This window comes from Diabrotica virgifera, chromosome 2, assembly GCF_917563875.1.
Source record: "Diabrotica virgifera virgifera chromosome 2, PGI_DIABVI_V3a".
Classification (NCBI taxonomy): domain Eukaryota; kingdom Metazoa; phylum Arthropoda; class Insecta; order Coleoptera; family Chrysomelidae; genus Diabrotica; species Diabrotica virgifera.
In genome coordinates this window covers 72,349,360-72,369,800 of record NC_065444.1, presented here as the reverse complement: position 1 = coordinate 72,369,800, position 20,441 = coordinate 72,349,360, and the positions used below count along the sequence as shown (strand labels likewise).

Sequence of the window (20,441 nt, the reverse complement as noted above, 5' to 3'; positions counted from 1 at the left end):
GAACTGGGGCAATACAGGTTTACACACATATTAGTATCTTAATTTTTGATAAGGTAGCTTATAGCTTTAAAATCCAGACATGATTGAATTCGATTCAAAATGACAACTTTTGAAATTTGGCGCGGCCACGACAATTTTCGTTCCCTATTTGTATTACAACATCACTAGGTAGCTTATTAAAAACTAAGATTGTAATGTAAAACCAATTTTGCAAATACATTTAGTGCTCTGAAGATATTGGTTGGACATAGTGAAATTAAATAACATATAAATAATGTTTTATAATTCACAAAATTTATGACCTAACAACTTTTAAATTAGTAATATAAACGTTTACCATACTTTGAAAAAGTGTGATGCAGTTCCAGACTAAACGTCAGCCAATTACAATTTTTACTTATAAGCCCCAAAAACAACACCCATCATGAACTTTCCAGCCGTGAGAGCTTACATACTTTAAAAACATTACTATTGTCAGATATGTCCTCAAAATCACCAATAGTCAATAGGCACAACAGTTTGGGGACATGTCCTCAAACTAACCGTTTCCCAAAAAAAAAGTTTGAGGACGGTCCCCAAACTTGACTAATGTCCTCAAACTCACCATTAAGTAACCGATACCGTCCCCAAACTTTACGAGTTACATATATATATATATATATATATATATATATATACACATTACTCTATTAATACCAAGCCCACTATATTAGTCAGACAACCGGAAGCCCACCCTTAATACGCCCGATAGAGGAGTGTATTTTATGTAATTATATAGGAAATTCTAAAGTTAGTAAAGGCAACCTTTGAGGGGTAAGTTATTTTAATACACAAATAGTAGATATATAGTTTAGGTCTTTCGAAGCCCAAACATTTGAAGGTAATACGAAGCCAATTGTATAAAATGTTTATATTTACCAGACTATATGAAGCCCGACAGGGTTGTCAGATTTCTCAACTTTCACTATTTTATATTGCGTACCTGATCATATTTAAAAATGATCTTTTCGTACAAAAATCGGATTTGTTTAGGTTTAAACATTTTTGAAAATAAAATATATATTATTTAAAAGTAATTTATTGGAACTAAAAATAATCTATTACGAGTATGTGGTTCAGTAAAAATAAAAATAAGCAATCACTTCCTTTCACGGAATGTATTATACACATATGTTTTTATTCGGACCCAGTCCTTATTTTCGAACACGTGTGGATGTAGTTTCAGTAGTTCGTCACATTCATGTTTCCGAGGGGTAATTTTTTTTCAATATGTTTTTCAAACTACTGAAGTAAAACTTGTTTTTCATTATCTGACCATTTGGCTCTGAATCTCTGGATGGATTTCGTGGATGATTCTAAAAACGTCAAAACGTTAAAAAAATACAAAAAAAAATCACGTATGAATGTATTTTAACTAAATATTTTAATATCTAATATTATTATTTCATATTTTTTCCAGGGACGGATCCACAGGAATAATCCAAATTTTAAGCGCAGAAAAGTAAAGTGGTCGTTTAAAAAGTTATGACCTATATTCATTTAAAGTTTTATTTTAATATTAAAATTTCTAACCGCCAAAAATATTTTCTATTTTAACCTGGTAATAACGGTGGTAATTTTGAAAAAACAAAAGTAGGGAAAAATCTCAGGTATTCCCGTTTTTTCTTTCTTTTATCTTTTTACTTTTATATTTATTCATTGATAACGTAACTTTAAACAAAATATGGCGGAATATCAAAAAAGTTTGTTTTGTGATGATCGTAGACACTTTTACTTATTAATACCTTCAGTTTTTTTTGTTGGTGGTTCTTCACTATTTTCTTCGTTAGATTCGTGAAACGGACTAGTCGCCTTTTTAAAATAATTTCTTGATAATGTGTTTTCATTATGTTGATCACGTTCCGTTGACTGATGCACATATCTGTCAGAATCTCCAGTATCTAATTCGTCTTCAGGTTTTTTCCCCTTGTAACCCGCTTTAGCACCTTCTGCATAATCGGTTCTTCATCGCCTTCGTATTCAGAGCTATAGTATTCGTTATCATCTATATTGATTTCACTTAATTTTTTTCCTCGGTACCGATTTCCCTTGCCTTTTTCCATAAGTAAAAGAATCTTGGCTACTTTAGCAGTCTGGTAGATATCTTGCGGTAGTCTAAAAGTATTTTATTAATTTTAAAAAGATTTAAATGTCTATGTAGATACATGGTTTAGGTATCCATCGAATTTACCTTATCGGAAACAGTGAGAGTCTAATAGAACAATAATTTATTTTAAATACGGATTTATGAAGCATACATTCTAACAACGATTTTCGAATATTAAAGGGGAAATAACGATTTTTCATATATCGCATTCAAATATATCGGAAAGGCTGAAAGAAAATATGCTGGTAAATTTTAAAAAGAAATGTTTATTCATTAAACAAATTTAGACTCAACACGCGTTTTGCTAAGTTCGGACAAGGAACAATTAAAACCCGGTTTTAACTATTTTTCACAGAAAGCTTTTTGAAATATTTTGTGTACGAGATACCTTTAAAGTAAACTTTTCGAAACTTAACCATTGTTGCTAATTCTATTACATTATGTATGATATATCATATCAAGCATAAAAAGTTTAAAAAAAATCCTAACCAAAATTAACAGTGCATGCATACTCTTAAAGTTGACATTACCTGTAAAACTCGGTATGTGTCTTCTTTGTATGTCCCATAAAAGTGGCTATTTGTTCCATTTCGTCATCATCGAGGGCTAATAATTGCAGAGTCGTGGCAATTTGTTTCCTAAATCTAGTTGATGTCAATAGTTCTGGATGTTTGGCTCCACAATTAATAGCTATCTTTCTAATTGTGTTTGCGCCAGACATCCAGCGATCTTCGGAATCAGGATTTGCAAAAAGATATGGATTGGTTTCTGGTACAACATTGGTTTCTTGTCTGACTTTTAGTAAAAGGCTAATGTATTTTTGCGTCTGGATTGAAAATAAAATTGGAACAGGTTTTGAGCCTTTACCTCCAGTTACAACACGCCTATGATTTTTATATATAATCATTTCAACTTCAGTGAGTGCCTCTGTAAAACTTTCTTGCTTAAGTGTATCGTAGTTCCTCCCGTAGGTTTCTACTGTTAAATACTGCACGTCCCCTACTCTTTTACGGTTAAAAATCACCGTCTTAGCCAAAATACATTCTGTCAATTTTTTATAATTACTTCTAATATTGGTATTTTCCTGAAGTAGTTTAAACGATTCAGCTGATAGCGCATTTAAGTAGTCATTAAAAAGCTTTATATCACTTGCTAGTGGCAATTGCAAAGGCTTTTCCCAGTGTTTCTCTTTAAGGGTTTTCAAAGCTAAACTAGACAGTTTGTTACACCAGTGACCCTCAATTAACTTTCTTAGATCTTTAATTTCGGTTTTTTTAATTTTCTGATCGATCTATTCTATACCAGGAAGACGTTTTTTTTCTAGAACATATGCAACGCTAGTGATGGTGATTTGAAGCTTTTACTCTCTACACTATAACCACTTATTTCTTTGGTAGCAAGTATTAGGTAATTAAATAGTTCTGGTTTCAAGGCATCAAATAAATTTTTAATGTCATATGATTTTTTTAATGTAATAAGTAAACGGCCCAACTCTCTCATTTTATTCGAAATAACATTAATTATTTGTTTTCTTTTATGTTTTGAGAGAAGAGTTTCAAGAAATCAATAATTGGCCCTATTGTTTTTTAGAGTATTACTTAAATTTAACAAAAAAAAATCAATATCCGTGATAACGTAGTTTTGATAGTTAGAAACAACTATGCCCATTCAGTAAATTTTTTTTCTTCAACCAATCGAAAGAGTAAGATCGTTCTTTTAATAACTCTACCCATACTTTATTCCCGTTCTTAAATACGAAAAAAAAAACGGAAGAGAAATAACATTAACAGCTTTTAGAGTAATTTGGGTGTGACTAAAGCAAAAATATTTGACAATAATAATTGATAGTAATGCGTTTGAATTGAAATTTGACTGTAAATTAGTTTACTCAGTGAAAATGTTTCCTCCAATGGTTACTTAAGTCGTGTATAACTTATTTATGTATAATACAGTATATTATAAATATACCGGGTGCTGCATCTCATTACGCACCATAGGAATTACAATGCAAAAATAAAGAAACACATATTCCTGCTTCCCTAATTGTTTTAGCTAAAAAGTCCATAGGACTTTTTTTGTAGCAAATTACTTTTTATATCAGATGGCATTCTCAAAAAACGAATTATTTTAGTCGTGGAGTGAAAATCGTCGAAAATATCTTCCCCTTTCCATCACCTATTTGAGTTATTAAGGAACAATCAACACCTTTTTTAAAAACTTCAAAGATCTGTCATATTTGTTGGCACAAGATTATCATGAATTTATCACACTAAAATAACTGCAAAATGATTTATTCCATACAAGAAAAAGTATAAATTATAAAATTGTATTATTCTGAAACTAGTACACGGGAAATAAATGCATTATTTAGTGCCAAATATTCAAATCGTCCCATTCCAAATCATACCACGATCGGAAGGATAGTCAAAAAATTTGAAGATTTCGGAACTGTGGTACACTGCAAGTGTACAAGAAGGCAACCCCGACAGAATCAAGATCCTGTTAATGCTGAGTATGTTACAACAACGTTCGGAACCGGCATTAAACTGTAGGTCCCGTCTATCTGTGTAATCACTTAAATTATGCACAACATAGTTAGACGCGAGAGGTCGCCAACGCCCGATATCGGGTACGGCATATTAAGAAGAAGAAGATGTTACAACTGCTGTAGTTGAGAACCCTCGAAGTAGTTTGCGTACTATAGCTAATAATTCGACCATCTCGAGAATTTTGCATAAACAAAAGTTTAAATCGTGTAAGTATCAATGTCACCAAGAACTATTAGAAGGAGACTTTGAAAAACGTACGGAGTTCTGTTTTGAGATGCAAGAGCGGGCCAATCGTGATAGAGAGTTTTTAAAAAATATCTGTTTTACGGACGAATGTACTTTCACTCTGAACAATGAACCCAATATACAAAATTGTAGGATATGGGCTACTGAAAAACCGCAGCTTTTTCTAGAAACACGCACCCAGTACCCGAAGAAGACAAATGTCTGGTTGGGAATAATAGGTCATCACTTAATTGGGCCCTTTTTCTACGAGGAAAATCTAACTGCAGAACGTTTTATAATGTTATTAGAGGAAGACATTTTGCCTGCTTTGGCAGAGGTTGTCCGAGAAGACCACGAGGTGTGGTTCCAAATGGACGGATGTCCTGCCCATAATAGCCAGACTCTAAAAGAATTTCTCAACAATTGTTTTAATGATTGTATTATTGGACCAAATTGCCAAATTAAGAGGCCCCCTAGGTCTGGAGATCTTGCCCCAAACGATTTTTTTCTTTGGGGGCATTTGAAAACCAGGATTTATTCCGAAAAAAAGTTAAATTCACTAGAAGAACTTAAAAATAGTATACGCGAAGAATGTAGAAAAACTTCTCCTCGAATATTGGCTAACGTTCGTAGAGAATTTTACAATAGATTAGGGTATTGTTTAGTTCAAAATGGTGGAATATTCGAGCACTTGCTTTAATTAAATATTAAAACTGTGTTGTATGTTAAATTTTATGATTAGTGTATTAAGTATTAGTATTATTATAGTATTAAATCATATAAAATAAATAAATCATTTTGCAGTTATTTTAGTGTGATAAATTGACGATAATCTTGTGCCAACAAATATGACAGATCTTTGAAATTTTTAAAAAAGGTGTTGATTTTTCCTTAATAACTCAAATAGGTGATGGAAAGGGGAAATTCGTTTTTTGAGAATGCCATCTGATATAAAAAGTAATTTGCTACAAAAAAAGTCTTATGGACTTTTTAGCTAAAACAATTAGGGAAGCAGGAATATGTATTTCTTTATTTTTGCATTGTAATTCCTATGGTGCGTAATGAGATGCAGCACCCGGTATATATTTTTGATATACTTCTATAAAAAACACCATTACAATTTAGAAAGCTGGCTCATTAAATCCGCACAAGGTGTCTCGAGTATTAAAAACAATTGCCAATACTTTGAAGCAATGTTGCCAATTCAACGGGACTCGTACTGTATGTGAATCAACTCGGGCTTCGAATACGCTGTAAATATATTAAATGTGTATATACATATACACCTAATGTTCGAGACGCCCCCTACCCATCAAATCGATGAACTAAATGGCGTATGTTTGGAGATACTCCCTGACAATTCGAAGCCCAAAAAAAAAATGTGTTATTGATAGCGTTGTGGAGCGTACAGTTTAGGCTCAAACATATACACGTTAATCTTTAGGAAGCCCGGAGTCGGGCCTCGTATTGTCGATGCGGGCTTCATATTAATAGGGCAATATGGAACTTTTGGCTTCGTATTATCGGTTAATGAGTATATATATATATATATATATATATATATATATATATATATATATATATTATTTAAGGAGGAGAAAATAATTGGGTAACCAGCTGAATATGGACAAAGTGTACTCTTTTTACTTATTCCAATATATTTCGCCCATTTTCATGGGCATCATCAGGGAAAGCTACAATGTTGGTTATTAGGTAGGTACATAAGATGAATTAGCAGTATACTTACTAAGTGAGAATTGTTGTCACGATGTTTTAAAAGAAGCAAATATAAATAAAATGATAAAAAACTAAAATACAGAAATAACATATCACAAAAGTCCATAATTTAAAATATACATGATGATAGATAAAATTTATATATTGACACAATGAATTGAAAACAAGGTCTTCTTCTTCTTCTTGTAGTTTCATGGCCTCCACCTCTTAGGTACTTGGCCAGTCCTCGTATTTAGACTAACTGGAAGGGAATCCTCTTTTCAAAGGGTCTGGATTTTTCCATATTCCCTTCTTTAAATTCATTGTGATATGATTTTCAAATAACTATTTTTATTTTATATTTTAATTTGAAATATTGTTAAAAATTGATTGATCTTTCTTAAGGTTTGGTCATTAATATTATGTAAGAGATTTTGTATTGAAATAGGGGTTGGACTTCCTATATTAACTAGTTCCTGATACAGGTCAAATTGATTTGTTTTGTTAATTGGGCATTCAAGTAACATGACATGAGTTATACTTCCTATCTGTCCACATTCACAAAAAGGAGTATCACTACAATTAATTTTAAACAAATGGTCTGGTGTGTGACAATGGCCCGTTCGCATTCTAATAATAGATGTTAAGTAACCAAGGGTTTATAGAAAAATCACTTTGGCATTGTTGATACCATTTCCCTTTAGTTTTAAACTGCTTTGTCCATTCAACTTTAAACTCGTTTACAATTTTTTGTTTAATAAAAGGCAAAAAGTCAAATTTATCTATTTTAATGTCTGCAGGAACATTTAAAGTCTTGCCTATATTTGCCAATTTATCAGCCTCTGTATTCCCCTTTACTCCAGTATGGCCTGGAATCCAAGCTAAGATTATATTAAATCCTGCTTCCATTGACTCAATAATAAGTCTTTTAGTTAGGTTTACAATATGGTTGTTTGTCCCCCAGGTGGTGTTATGTAATTTTTGGATAGCACTTTTAGCATCTGAAAAAATTATTGCGTCTTTAATATTTTTTTCAATACAAACAGATACTGCCTTGTTAATTGCAATAATTTCTGCAGTGCATATTTGAGTGTGCTCATGTAATCTCGATGCATAGTTATAATTGATTGAAGGTATGTGTACCCCAAAACCTACTGTCCTCGACTCGGGATCTAAAGAACCATCTGTAAATACCCATGTATAATTTCCATATGAAGCTGAAAATTCATTAAGAAATTCCTGATGAGTATAGATTTCCATTTTTTTGTGGGTTGAGAAAATTGTCTGAAATGTTCCCGTAAGATAATTCAGTTCGATCTGAAAGCAGGATTTAATATTCTCTTTATATAGATTAATGAGGTATTTGTCAAAATTATCTTTGATTTCAATCAAATATGGTGGCTCTTGTGATTTCCAAAATCCTATTTTATAATTTACTTTGGTTCCCAACTCTGACAGGATTTCGTTCAGTGGATTTTTCAGATCAGCTAGGATTTTCAGATAGAACTTAGCGCACAGTATTTTCCTTCTTGCATCTAATGAAATTTCTCCACTTTCTGCTAGCAAAGCATTAGTGGGGGTAGATCTCATACAGCCCGTGATGATTCGTAAAGCTTTAAACTGAATTTTATCTAATATTAAGAGTGGGGACTTACTACAGGGTTTTAATATTGCACATGAATAATCCAAATGGGGTCTTACGATTCCTTTATAAATTAATGAGACTGTATGGGGGTTTGCTCCCCACCAGGTTCCACATATTGCCCTCGTTATATTCAAACCTTTTTCAAACAAGGTCTGATATTATTTATTTACTTTTATGTTAATTGTCAGTCAAATTTTTTTGGTCATTATCCTATTAAGTTAAACAGTTAAAATAGGTTATCAGCAATCAATATTATTAATTATTTAAGTGAGAGATATTAGCTAAACCTGTTAAACTTTGATTATTTTTATTTTTGTCTAAGAATAGTAAATAAGAGTATATTTCACTCAGGTGATTAATGTCTGATTTTTTGTTGATGCAATTATCACATTGTGCTATAAAAGCCATCTCCAAAAAGATTCTTTTAGTATAATTTTTTTCTATATCTAAAATTTTAAATGAATTATAGTCCATGGTATGGTTATTGTCATTTACATGTGTAGCAAGAGTGCATCTTTCTGGATATAGTCTACTGTCACTTTTGTGGGATAATTAATAATTAATTAATTATCACTTAAATAATTAATAATATTGATTGCTGATAACCTATTTTAACTGTTTAACTTAATAGGATAATGACCAAAAAAATTTGACTGACAATTAACATAAAAGTAAATAAATAATGTCAGACCTTGTTTTCAATTCATTGTGTCAATATATAAATTTTATCTATCATCATGTATATTTTAAATTATGGACTTTTGTGATATGTTATTTCTGTATTTTAGTTTTTTATCATTTTATTTATATTTGCTTCTTTTAAAACATCGTGACAACAATTCTCACTTAGTAAGTATACTGCTAATTCATCTTATGTACCTACCTAATAACCAACATTGTAGCTTTCCCTGATGATGCCCATGAAAATGGGCGAAATATATTGGAATAAGTAAAAAGAGTACACTTTGTCCATATTCAGCTGGTTACCCAATTATTTTCTCCTCCTTAAATAATTTAAATTGAGTCAGCTATTATTAAACCAAGTTTTCTATATATATATATATATATATATATATATATATATATATATATATATATATATATATATATAAAACAGATGAAATAGAGAATGTGGAAAAATCCCCTTACGAACAATTCACACATCCACCATTTCGGGTTGGGAAAATTTTTTCGAATAGAATCAAAGATCCAAACACCAGTTCTTAGAAATGTGTTTCGCCCTCTTCAATATATATATATATATACTGCATTTATACTGCTCAGAAACATGATTGAGAATTCCTACCCATCTTCCCTCATTAATAAATACCTTTATTCACAGAGTTATGGTTCTTCTTTAAATGACATACCCAATGGTGACCAACTGAGATCAATATCAAATAACACTGTCAATGACACTGTTCTGCCTACTACTGTACTAGGGACTCCAACTACCCATTACTCCTCTTTACCATATTTTCCTCATGTTACTGAAAAACTTATTAAACTGTATAAACACAATAACATTCCTGTCAAAATTGCTGTTAAGAATGCCAAGACGGTCAAAAATTTGTTTTCTAAAACTAAAACACCCTTGTCCCTTCTGGAACAAGTCAACGTCATCTATCACATACCTTGTGCTGAGTGTGACTCTTGTTACATCGGTCAGACAAGGAGATCACTAAGGGGGCGTCTTACAACACACCGCAGTGATATTAACTTATCCAAGCATACGTGTGCTCTTTCTCAGCATGCTATTACCACAAAACACAAGGTAGACTTCAATGAAGTTAGGATTCTTGGCAACGAACGTAATCTCATGAAAAGGCAATTCTTGGAAATGTGTTCGATACTGAAGCACCCCAATGCTCTGAATAAAAGAATGGACATTAGTAACCTGAGCCAAATTTATCTTGCATTAATATTGCAGAATTAGTCATTGTCAGTTTACTGTAATATTGTCTCCTATGGTGTGTTTCTGTATACATTTTCACTTAAATAAATTCAATTTAAAATTTTTTACTTTAACCATAACTATTATTAACTAAATATTTATTGCTGGAAATGGATTTTTGATAAAATAGTTTAATGAAATTTTAAATTAATTGGATTCATTAATTCTCATTACTTACTCAGTTCTATAATATTATGAACCTTGGACTGTGGAAGTTGAATTAAATTTATACTTGTTTTTGGCTGGCTAGCCAGCTAAAACCAAGTCACGTGTATGGTAATATGGAAAGATCGTCCTCACTAGTTTGTTTTTTTCCTCGAACCATTCTTTGAAAGTTAAATGGTGTTTACTAACCATTTGTTGCTTTCTTTATAATGTTTCGTACAAACAACAAGTTTTTCTTACCATATTATATTACATCTTCAAATTTACCGCTCAAATGCATTAGCGGTTGGTATTTCGCCTTGTTGTGTCAGTTTTGACTTCAAGGTCACTGTCTTTTACGGGATGGTTCGTTGTCTTTAGAAATGCCCATTTTGCCGAGTGGATTTGAATAGTGTAGAAGCTTTTGTGGTAACTTTTAATACCTTTTTTATAAATTTTACTACTATTAACTTTTATAATCATTTTAATAATGTTACCTAAAGTCAAAATCAAACTAAATTAATATGCTTTTGTTGGAAGGTTGATCTTGTGATCTTACTTAGTTTCTCGGCGAATACAAGTTTTTTACATATTTTTTTTTAATCACATGTATGATAACCACATGCTGCTTTTGCTGTTCAAAGTCTTTGTTAAACTGTAAACTGTACTTTTTATTGATTGTTTCTACAACCTAACGATTCAATGGTTCATTGTTTCAAGCTTTTTTTACAATTTTATACCTTTGACTGCTACATGTCTTTTTGAGGTAACACTGTTGTATTAACTTCTCTTTGGATGTTTGGTTTTTCATATTATTATTTTTAGATGAAGCGATGATGCTCTTTGATTAAAGAGCGAAACGTCTTCGAATAAATAGATGAAGTAGCCACCTTCTTTGTCTTATTTCTCCACCTATTGACCGAAAAACCCACCACTCTTCGAGTGATCCTTAATTTATATTGGATTAACGGTCGTACTCCTTTTCGCGATATATATATATATATATATATATATATATATATATATATATATATATATATTTTTACCAATGTTTCTTAGGTTTAGGTTCATAAAAAAAGCTTGTCTATGATGTTATGACCATATTTATTGATATATTATCCGACGTTTCGGCAGGAAATCCATGCCTTTTTCAAGGATTGACTAAAACAACATTTATTGAAAGCTACAATACAATTTAAAAGAAAATCAACTTACCATGCAATCGTAAATTTAGTTTTGAAACAAGTACACAAATAGACGTCACAATTAAAACAATGTTAAAATGTTAAAGCATAGGAACGGACCCACTAAGTCATTGCGTTAAGAGAGTAATGAACTGTGTCAAAAATTATTATGGTGTTTATTGATGTTTGATTTTATGTTAAGTCAAAATAGTTGTCTTCGTCTCATAGGCGTGCTGAAATATTATATAGTTAATTTTAGATTAAGTTGAAATATACCCTATTAAGGTTTTTGACATCCCGTTTATCATTGACAGCTTTGTTATTTTTTTTTAATTTCTATGGACTCTAGCAGTTCCCTCTTCTTTTTGTTGGGTTCACTTTTTAGGATTTTAGTTTTATCGAAATCAAATTTGTGTTTCTTTTCGTTTTCATGTTTTGTGAGGGCTGTAGTGTTATTTTTGTCATATTTGTGAGACCGAATTCTAGAGTTTAGTAGCTGGCTGGTTTGTCCGATATATACCCCATCGCAATTTGAACAAGGAATTTCATATACAACATGTGATTTTTTTGATTGCGGGGTTTTAGTTTTAAGTTTAGTAAAATTCCTTTTCAAGAGATTATATCCTTTGTGAGCAACTGTAATGTTATGCTTGGCTAGGAGATTTGAAAGTTGTTCAGATAACCCTTGTATGTAAGGCAAAGACATATATTTCTTCTTTTCCTTATTATTTTTGTTGTTGTTTTTGTTGTTGTAAAATGTATGTAGTCGTGACTTGAAGGTGTTTTCAATGAGGTGATGTGGGTATGAATTAAGTGTTAGTGCTGTTTTTGCTTTTTTTATAGCATGAGGTCTATTGATGGGATCAGACAATCTGATGGCTCTGTCGGCTAGGCCAATAACTACTGATTTCTTCTGGGACAACGGGTGATGAGAGTTGAAGTTTAGGTATCTTGACGACCAGGTTTTTTTGGTGTACCATGAAGTAGTTATGATGCTGTTGTCTCGATGTAAGGTCAGGTCCAGAAAATTGATATGGTCATAACATCATAGACAAGCTTTTTTTATGAACCTAAACCTAAGAAACATTGGTAAAAAAATATATCAAGGTTCAAGAATTAAACTCAAACAATATATGCAGGCATGGGTGAAATTGTGCCTTTCTATCGTGGTATTGAAACCAATTTTGGAAGGACAACCGTCCAACAAATGAAATTCTACAATAAATTAATGGCTAAACAGACAAATCTAAGAAATCGAAGAATTTTTCTACTAAGATGTAAAACAGAAAACTTAATACCAAATTTTTTAAATTTACGTATAGAACATATTAATTTGAATTCTGTAAACCTTGCGCGTAAATTTGGTAACGTTTTTAATCTATTCGTGAAACAAACATTGAATTTAATCATAGCGGATACCACTATTTCATTAAAAACTTTAGACTCGGACCTAGAAAAACTGGACGCAAAACTAATCGATTCATTACCAGCTGATATTTTAAATACATTTAAAGAAATATCCATACAATATAATGAGCGTATTTTTTGTCAAACACGAGATAGAAACATCCAAAAAATTAATAGGCTATTGTTAAGATCAAATAATAAAAACCATAAAAATACAATGAAAGATACTTGGTTGGAAAATTTAACAAATGTAGATATTCCCAGTGACGTACAAGAGGTTTTAAGTTTAGGAGATAATTTTGCAGTTCCTATCCGTAATAAAAATGATATTCCAACATCAGAAATTATCTGTTCAATTGAGAGTTCCATTTCTAATTTAAGTAGCAATGTACAGGATGATATCAGAACAAAATGTTGCAATATTTTGACTAATTTTAAAAACAAAAACAAATTATCATTTGAAGACAAAACATTGCATAAGAAAATTAAAAAAACCAAAGCCTTTCTAAATGAGAACCCAAATTTAATTGTTCTGAAGCCTGATAAAACAAACAAAACTGTCATTATGGAATCCAACGACTATGACAGTAAAATGGAGTCTCTGTTAAATGATAAAACAACATACCGTGAAATGAAAAATGACCCTACGAACATCTTCCAAAAAAGAAATAACGAATTAGTTGATAGATGGGAAAAAATGTGTTACATCTCACCAAACACCGCAAAATCTCTCAAGATACATAATTCTGTAGCTCCAAAAATATATGGTCTACCCAAAACACATAAAGAAGGTATGCCTCTGCGTCCTATTGTCTCATGTATTCAGTCTCCTTTTGAAAACCTTTCTAAATATTTGAAGAACATTATTTCTAACGTAATTAACAAAAATCCGCACTATTTAAAAGACGCTGAGGACCTGAAATCTAAACTCAAAAATATACATTTACCTACAACGTATAAATTAGTGTCTCTCGATGTTGTATCTTTATACACCAATATTCCCATAGATTTAGCGAAAGACGTCATTAGAAAAAAGTGGAATGAAATAAAAGTATTTACAGACATCCCTCTAGAAGAATTTGTTTCAGCAGTCGAAACAACATTAAAATCAACATATTTTATATATAAAAACAAAATTTTCCAACAAACAGATGGATGCGCTATGGGTGCTAGCATATCTAGCGCCATAGCCCAATTAGTTCTAGAGCACCTAGAGGAAATTGTTTTGAATAAAATAGATTTCAATATTCCTTTTTTCTATCGATACATAGATGACTGTTTAAGTGCAGCACCAGAGGACAAAATGAATGTTTTGCTAAATGAGTTCAATAACTTCCACCAAAAACTCAAATTCACGTTAGAAGTTGAAAAAAATTGTCAAATCAATTTTCTGGACCTGACCTTACATCGAGACAACAGCATCATAACTACTTCATGGTACACCAAAAAAACCTGGTCGTCAAGATACCTAAACTTCAACTCTCATCACCCGTTGTCCCAGAAGAAATCAGTAGTTATTGGCCTAGCCGACAGAGCCATCAGATTGTCTGATCCCATCAATAGACCTCATGCTATAAAAAAAGCAAAAACAGCACTAACACTTAATTCATACCCACATCACCTCATTGAAAACACCTTCAAGTCACGACTACATACATTTTACAACAACAAAAACAACAACAAAAATAATAAGGAAAAGAAGAAATATATGTCTTTGCCTTACATACAAGGGTTATCTGAACAACTTTCAAATCTCCTAGCCAAGCATAACATTACAGTTGCTCACAAAGGATATAATCTCTTGAAAAGGAATTTTACTAAACTTAAAACTAAAACCCCGCAATCAAAAAAATCACATGTTGTATATGAAATTCCTTGTTCAAATTGCGATGGGGTATATATCGGACAAACCAGCCAGCTACTAAACTCTAGAATTCGGTCTCACAAATATGACAAAAATAACACTACAGCCCTCACAAAACATGAAAACGAAAAGAAACACAAATTTGATTTCGATAAAACTAAAATCCTAAAAAGTGAACCCAACAAAAAGAAGAGGGAACTGCTAGAGTCCATAGAAATTAAAAAAAAATAACAAAGCTGTCAATGATAAACGGGATGTCAAAAACCTTAATAGGGTATATTTCAACTTAATCTAAAATTAACTATATAATATTTCAGCACGCCTATGAGACGAAGACAACTATTTTGACTTAACATAAAATCAAACATCAATAAACACCATAATAATTTTTGACACAGTTCATTACTCTCTTAACGCAATGACTTAGTGGGTCCGTTCCTATGCTTTAACATTTTAACATTGTTTTAATTGTGACGTCTATTTGTGTACTTGTTTCAAAACTAAATTTACGATTGCATGGTAAGTTGATTTTCTTTTAAATTGTATTGTAGCTTTCAATAAATGTTGTTTTAGTCAATCCTTGAAAAAGGCATGGATTTCCTGCCGAAACGTCGGATAATATATCAATAAATATGGTCATAACATCATAGACAAGCTTTTTTTATGAACATAAACCTAAGAAACATTGGTAAAAAAATATATCAAGGTTCAAGAATTAAACTCAAACTATATATATATATATATATATATATATTGATGTGATCTTGATTATTGATATGAGATAATATTCTTATATGTTACTTAATTTAATCAATGTATTAATACTAATCCAATTAATTAACCAGATCACATATCAATATGTTTTCAATCTCAGGGCGAATTATAAATTAATTACTTACTTCCGTGGCTTCTAAATATTTCTTAATGGTTCCTAATCGGGATAGAAAAGAAAAGAGTAAAAAAAATACACATATGGGTTACAATTACAGTGGAACCCCGTTAACTCGGATTAATTGGGACCGCGGCCGATCCGGGTTATCGAAAATCCGGGTTAGCCGGAGAAAATGGTAAAAATTAATAAAATATGGTATGCTTACAGATAAACTCCGTTATAATTGTCACACAGACACTGGTAAACCACGTTCGCATTCCACACAAAACCACACATACAAAGCGTCGTCAAAAGTCTCATTCTTAGCTTTATTAGCTTTGCACCGATTAAACTGTCTTTTGTTATCATTTTGAAAAAAAAAATTCTTCGATTTTAGTTCTATTTTTCTTCCAATCCGATACTGTAGATGTACCGACACCATAATATAATGCTGCAAGATTCACCTTTATCAATTCTACTTAATGCTTCTAGTTTCTTTTCCATTGTCACTACAACATTTTTACGTTTTGTTGCCCTTATAGACAAAAGACACGCAAACACAAAATCTGAATAAATTTACGAACGATTACAAAACGGAAGCGAACAATAATACGACTTTACTACACACAATACCGTCTCTGATGTTATGTTATTTAATAACAGTGATGACTAAGACCATTGTTAAAAAAAGAATTTTAATAGTCTTTTCTAAACAATGCTAACACAGACAGTTTCAAAAAAATAAAGGATAATACAGGTTCCTGTTGTTTTCGACAATGAATGTGGTGTACCATGAGTCATTTTTACTATGCTATATGTAGTTCAATCCGGTTCCATTATCTCTCAAATATTATATTACATAGAGTTGGTACAAAACCTCGTGAACCTTGAAAATGCGTATGTATAACCGAAATAAAATGAAGCCAAAAACATACGACTATTTTATTTGCTGCGAATTGCGCGACAGGGTCCCATCTGCACCCTGATATTTTCAGTAATGTCGGATTCATCAATCGTTTCGTTCGTATATTGACGTCACCAAATGAATGAATTAGGTTCACGAGATTTTGTAACAGCAATACATTTTTATTGTTGAAATGTTTGTCTGATAAAAATCGGTCCGGGTTAGCCGGAGTTCCGGGTTATCGGGGGCCGACTTATCGGGGTTCCACTGTATAATCAAAATATTTTTTATTTTATTTAAAAGGCAACCAATGCTTAATATTTGCTATTTCTTATTATTCTTAAACATAACATTTACAAATGGGAATCTTATTTCCTTTTGGTTTTCAATTGAAAGTTTTTATTAACATTTAACTATTAGGAGTTATTAGGAACAACTCTATTTAAGTTTGATGAAGCTTTTCTGATATTATTGATTATGTTATTCAATTTTTTATGTGGAATTTAATACGAAAAACCCATACATTCATGTCCAAACAAATGAGACTGACCTTTTCCTGGTGAACTGAAAATGTCCTCACACAAAACCCTTTCCTGCTATCCTTGGCTGCGATCAAACCTCGTCCTGGCTTCCAGTGATGTTCTCCTTTGAAAAACTAGCTCGAATAGCTCTCGTTCCTGCTTTTGTCGTGATGCTGTGTTCTACCTTTTTCGAAACTGCTATCAGCTACCGGGACACTCTGGGCTCAAGGAGGTTCTTTTACTCTCGACCTGGCCTACTTCTCGTTCCACGATAGATACTCCACACTCACGGAACTACACCGGCTTTCTCACTCCTCGAACACTACCGTCTACTACTCGACTTCACTTCTCGACAGCTCAAAACATTCTGCTCTCACTTTGTCATTCATTCCCCTACTTTCTAAATATCCCTTCCAAATTCACAAATCAATCTTCCACCACCAACTCTCATTCGTAATATTCCTCAAAACCAATTTTTAATCTTTCTAAATATGCTTAATGGATTTCAAAAAAATATTTAATTCCCATTCTAAAATACTTTCTAACTATTTACAAATTTTAATGACCTATTCTCTCTTTCAAATGAGTCTTATTTAGCATAGGCTAATGATCGAAACCTTCCGCGAAAAACGATAATGAACTATCATCTATTTCACTGAGTTTTATTTAGCATAGGCTAATGATCGACCTTCCGCGAAGAAACGATTATGGTACGCGTCATTCACTTTGTTTATTCTAAGCACATTGTTCCGAGTTTCTTACGCTTATTCTAATCACTTCTTAAAATTACATATAACAATTTGTTGTATACATGTTGTTTTAAATTTATATGCCCGTGGTTGAGAAAATTGAAAATATTTTATATTGAATTGAATTTTGTTTATAATTATCAAAATTTAATTTTCATATCAAATAGAAATATAACAAATCCCCGCCTTGTATTCGATAAAATTTATCTGCATTTTTAAATAAATTTTCTCGAGGCAAAACCAACTCCCTGTATATTTCCTTACTTTAATCTACGTCTTATATCCTAACTTACTATCTACTTCATGTAATTCTGTCTTTTATTCGTGATATTTGTATACATCGTGAATATTATAAATTCCTCGGATCTTTTCCGAGTTCCTGTGCCTCAACTCATAACTATTTATCTCATTTTCATTATTCACGATGTACGGGCCTTCGAAAACAGGCATCAACTTTGCGCAAATGCCCCCAGGAAGATTTGATACTCGTAATGCCCTCACGAGTACTTTTTCACCCTTTTGGAAAGTCACTGGTCTTCTTTTTCTATTTTGTTCCTGTCTTTGGATATATTTTTCGTTGCTTCGCCGTAATCTTCTCTGTACGGTTTCAATCACCTGTTGATATTCTTTTGGCTCTTGGTCTTCCCATGGCCTTATCGGCAATACACCCTTCATGATGTATTCTGGGGTCTCTTTTGTTACTGTGCTCGGAATTGTATTTAGATACCTTTCTATTTCCGCCATTTTCCTGTCCCAGTGGCGATGTTGACCATCTGTTGCAATGCGAAGAAATTTCGTCACTTCCTGTATGAATCGTTCCGAAGGATTACTCTGTGGATGCCTGATGCTGACAAAATTTGTCTCTATTCCTCGTTCTCGAAGTTGTCCCTTGAAACGATCATTTCGGAAATACGTTGCATTGTCCAGTAGGATCTTTTTTGGTGTTCCTACTATGGCTATAAAATTGTCGATTTTTCTTAATATTTCCTCCCCCTTTGTGGTGCGGCAACTATATAATTTTACGTATTTTGAAAACACATCCACCATTACCAGAATATGTTTGTTCCTTTTAGTGGTCATAATTAGATCGCTTAACATATCTATTGCTACAATGTCTAGTTTGTTTCGGGCTTCAATATTTTTGGCAACATTTTCGTTTTTGAAATTCTGACTCTTATATTTTTGACATACATCGCACTTCTGGGTAACTTCCTTTGCAATGCGGTAATCCTGTCGGCTGATGTAATTTTCCCTAAAAACGAGCCAAACTTTTCTGCTACCGATATGCCCATTGTCCTCATGTAATTTCTTTATTATCTTTTCGGCCAATGTCTGTGTCACTAAATATAGTTCCTTTCCGTCTATTCTCTTAAAATATATGTCATTTTCTACTTCCGCTCTTCTTTTCTCTCTTTCCTCTAGGTCTTCTTGGTTTGTCCTTATCTCATTTAACGAATATATCCCTTCTTCTTGTATTAATCTATTTAGTCCCACCTGTAGAGTAATTGTTTCCTTTTTTCCCGTGTCCTCATCCCGTGTTAGAGCGTCGGCTATTATGTTGTCTTTTCCTTTTATATATCGGAACTCAAAATCATACTCCTGTAATAATAGAATACCTCTATGTATTCTATTATTTACTAATCTATTCTTCATGATATGTACTAAAGCTGCATGGTCTGTTTCGATTGTGAATTTTGCTCCCAATAAGTAAAACCTCAATTTGTTCACGCAATATAGTACACTGGCAAACTCCAATTCTGTAACACTATATTTTCTCTCATGTGTTTTAGTCACTCGCGATATAAAACATATCGGCACTTCTTGGTCGTTTTGTATTTGAGACAGAACTCCTGCAAATTTTTGTATGGACGCATCAGTTCGGAGTATAAAAGGTAAATTGTAAATGGGGTGGTATATTTTCGTTCCTTTTGCGAATTCTCGTTTTAATGTTTCGAAAGCTTCCTCCTGTTCTTCTTTCCAATTCCATTTTATTCCTTTTTTAAGCAACTTTATCAGAGGGATTTCCTTTTGGCTCAAATCGGGAATCAGTTTTTTAAAATAATTAATCGTGCCAAGAAAACCTCTCAATGTTTTCAAATTCGTTGGTCTTGGGTATTCATCTATGAGCTTGACTCTGTCTTCGGATAATCTTACTGTTTTGGTGTCCAATTGAAAACCCAAATAAATTACTTCTTTTTGAAAAAATTGACATTTTTCAATGTTTAATTTCAATCCCGCTGTGTCCAATTCTTCCAGAATTATTTCTATGTGTTTCAGATGACTCTGAGTATCTTGTGAAAAAATTAATAAATCATCGATATAATGAACTATGAAATCTTCGTGGCGATTCAAAATGGTATGTAGAGCTCGGACGAGTGCAGCACAAGCACTCTGCAATCCAAACTGCACTACCTTAAACCGGTAGACAATACCATCAATAGAAAAAGCGGTGTAGTTTCTACACTTTTCAGCTAACGGTATCAACCAAAAACTGTGTTTTAAGTCAATTTTCGAAAATATGTGTGACCCGGTGATTCTTCCAAAAATGGCCTCGATGTTTAG

General features: G+C 32.3%; 1 protein-coding gene and 1 long non-coding RNA gene across 5 annotated transcripts in view; one reads left to right on the top strand and one right to left on the bottom strand.

Annotated features, from left to right (window-relative positions):
- LOC114331137 (diacylglycerol kinase 1) overlaps positions 1-20,441 on the top strand; it is a 1,205,680-nt gene that overhangs the window by 458,646 nt on the left and 726,593 nt on the right. The window lies entirely within an intron of this gene.
- On the bottom strand, positions 1,063-2,717 carry LOC126880095 (uncharacterized). The gene is made up of 2 exons (XR_007696406.1): positions 1,785-2,717; positions 1,063-1,355 (listed from the first exon to the last, which is right to left on the bottom strand). It is a non-coding gene; the product is annotated as an uncharacterized LOC126880095 (long non-coding RNA).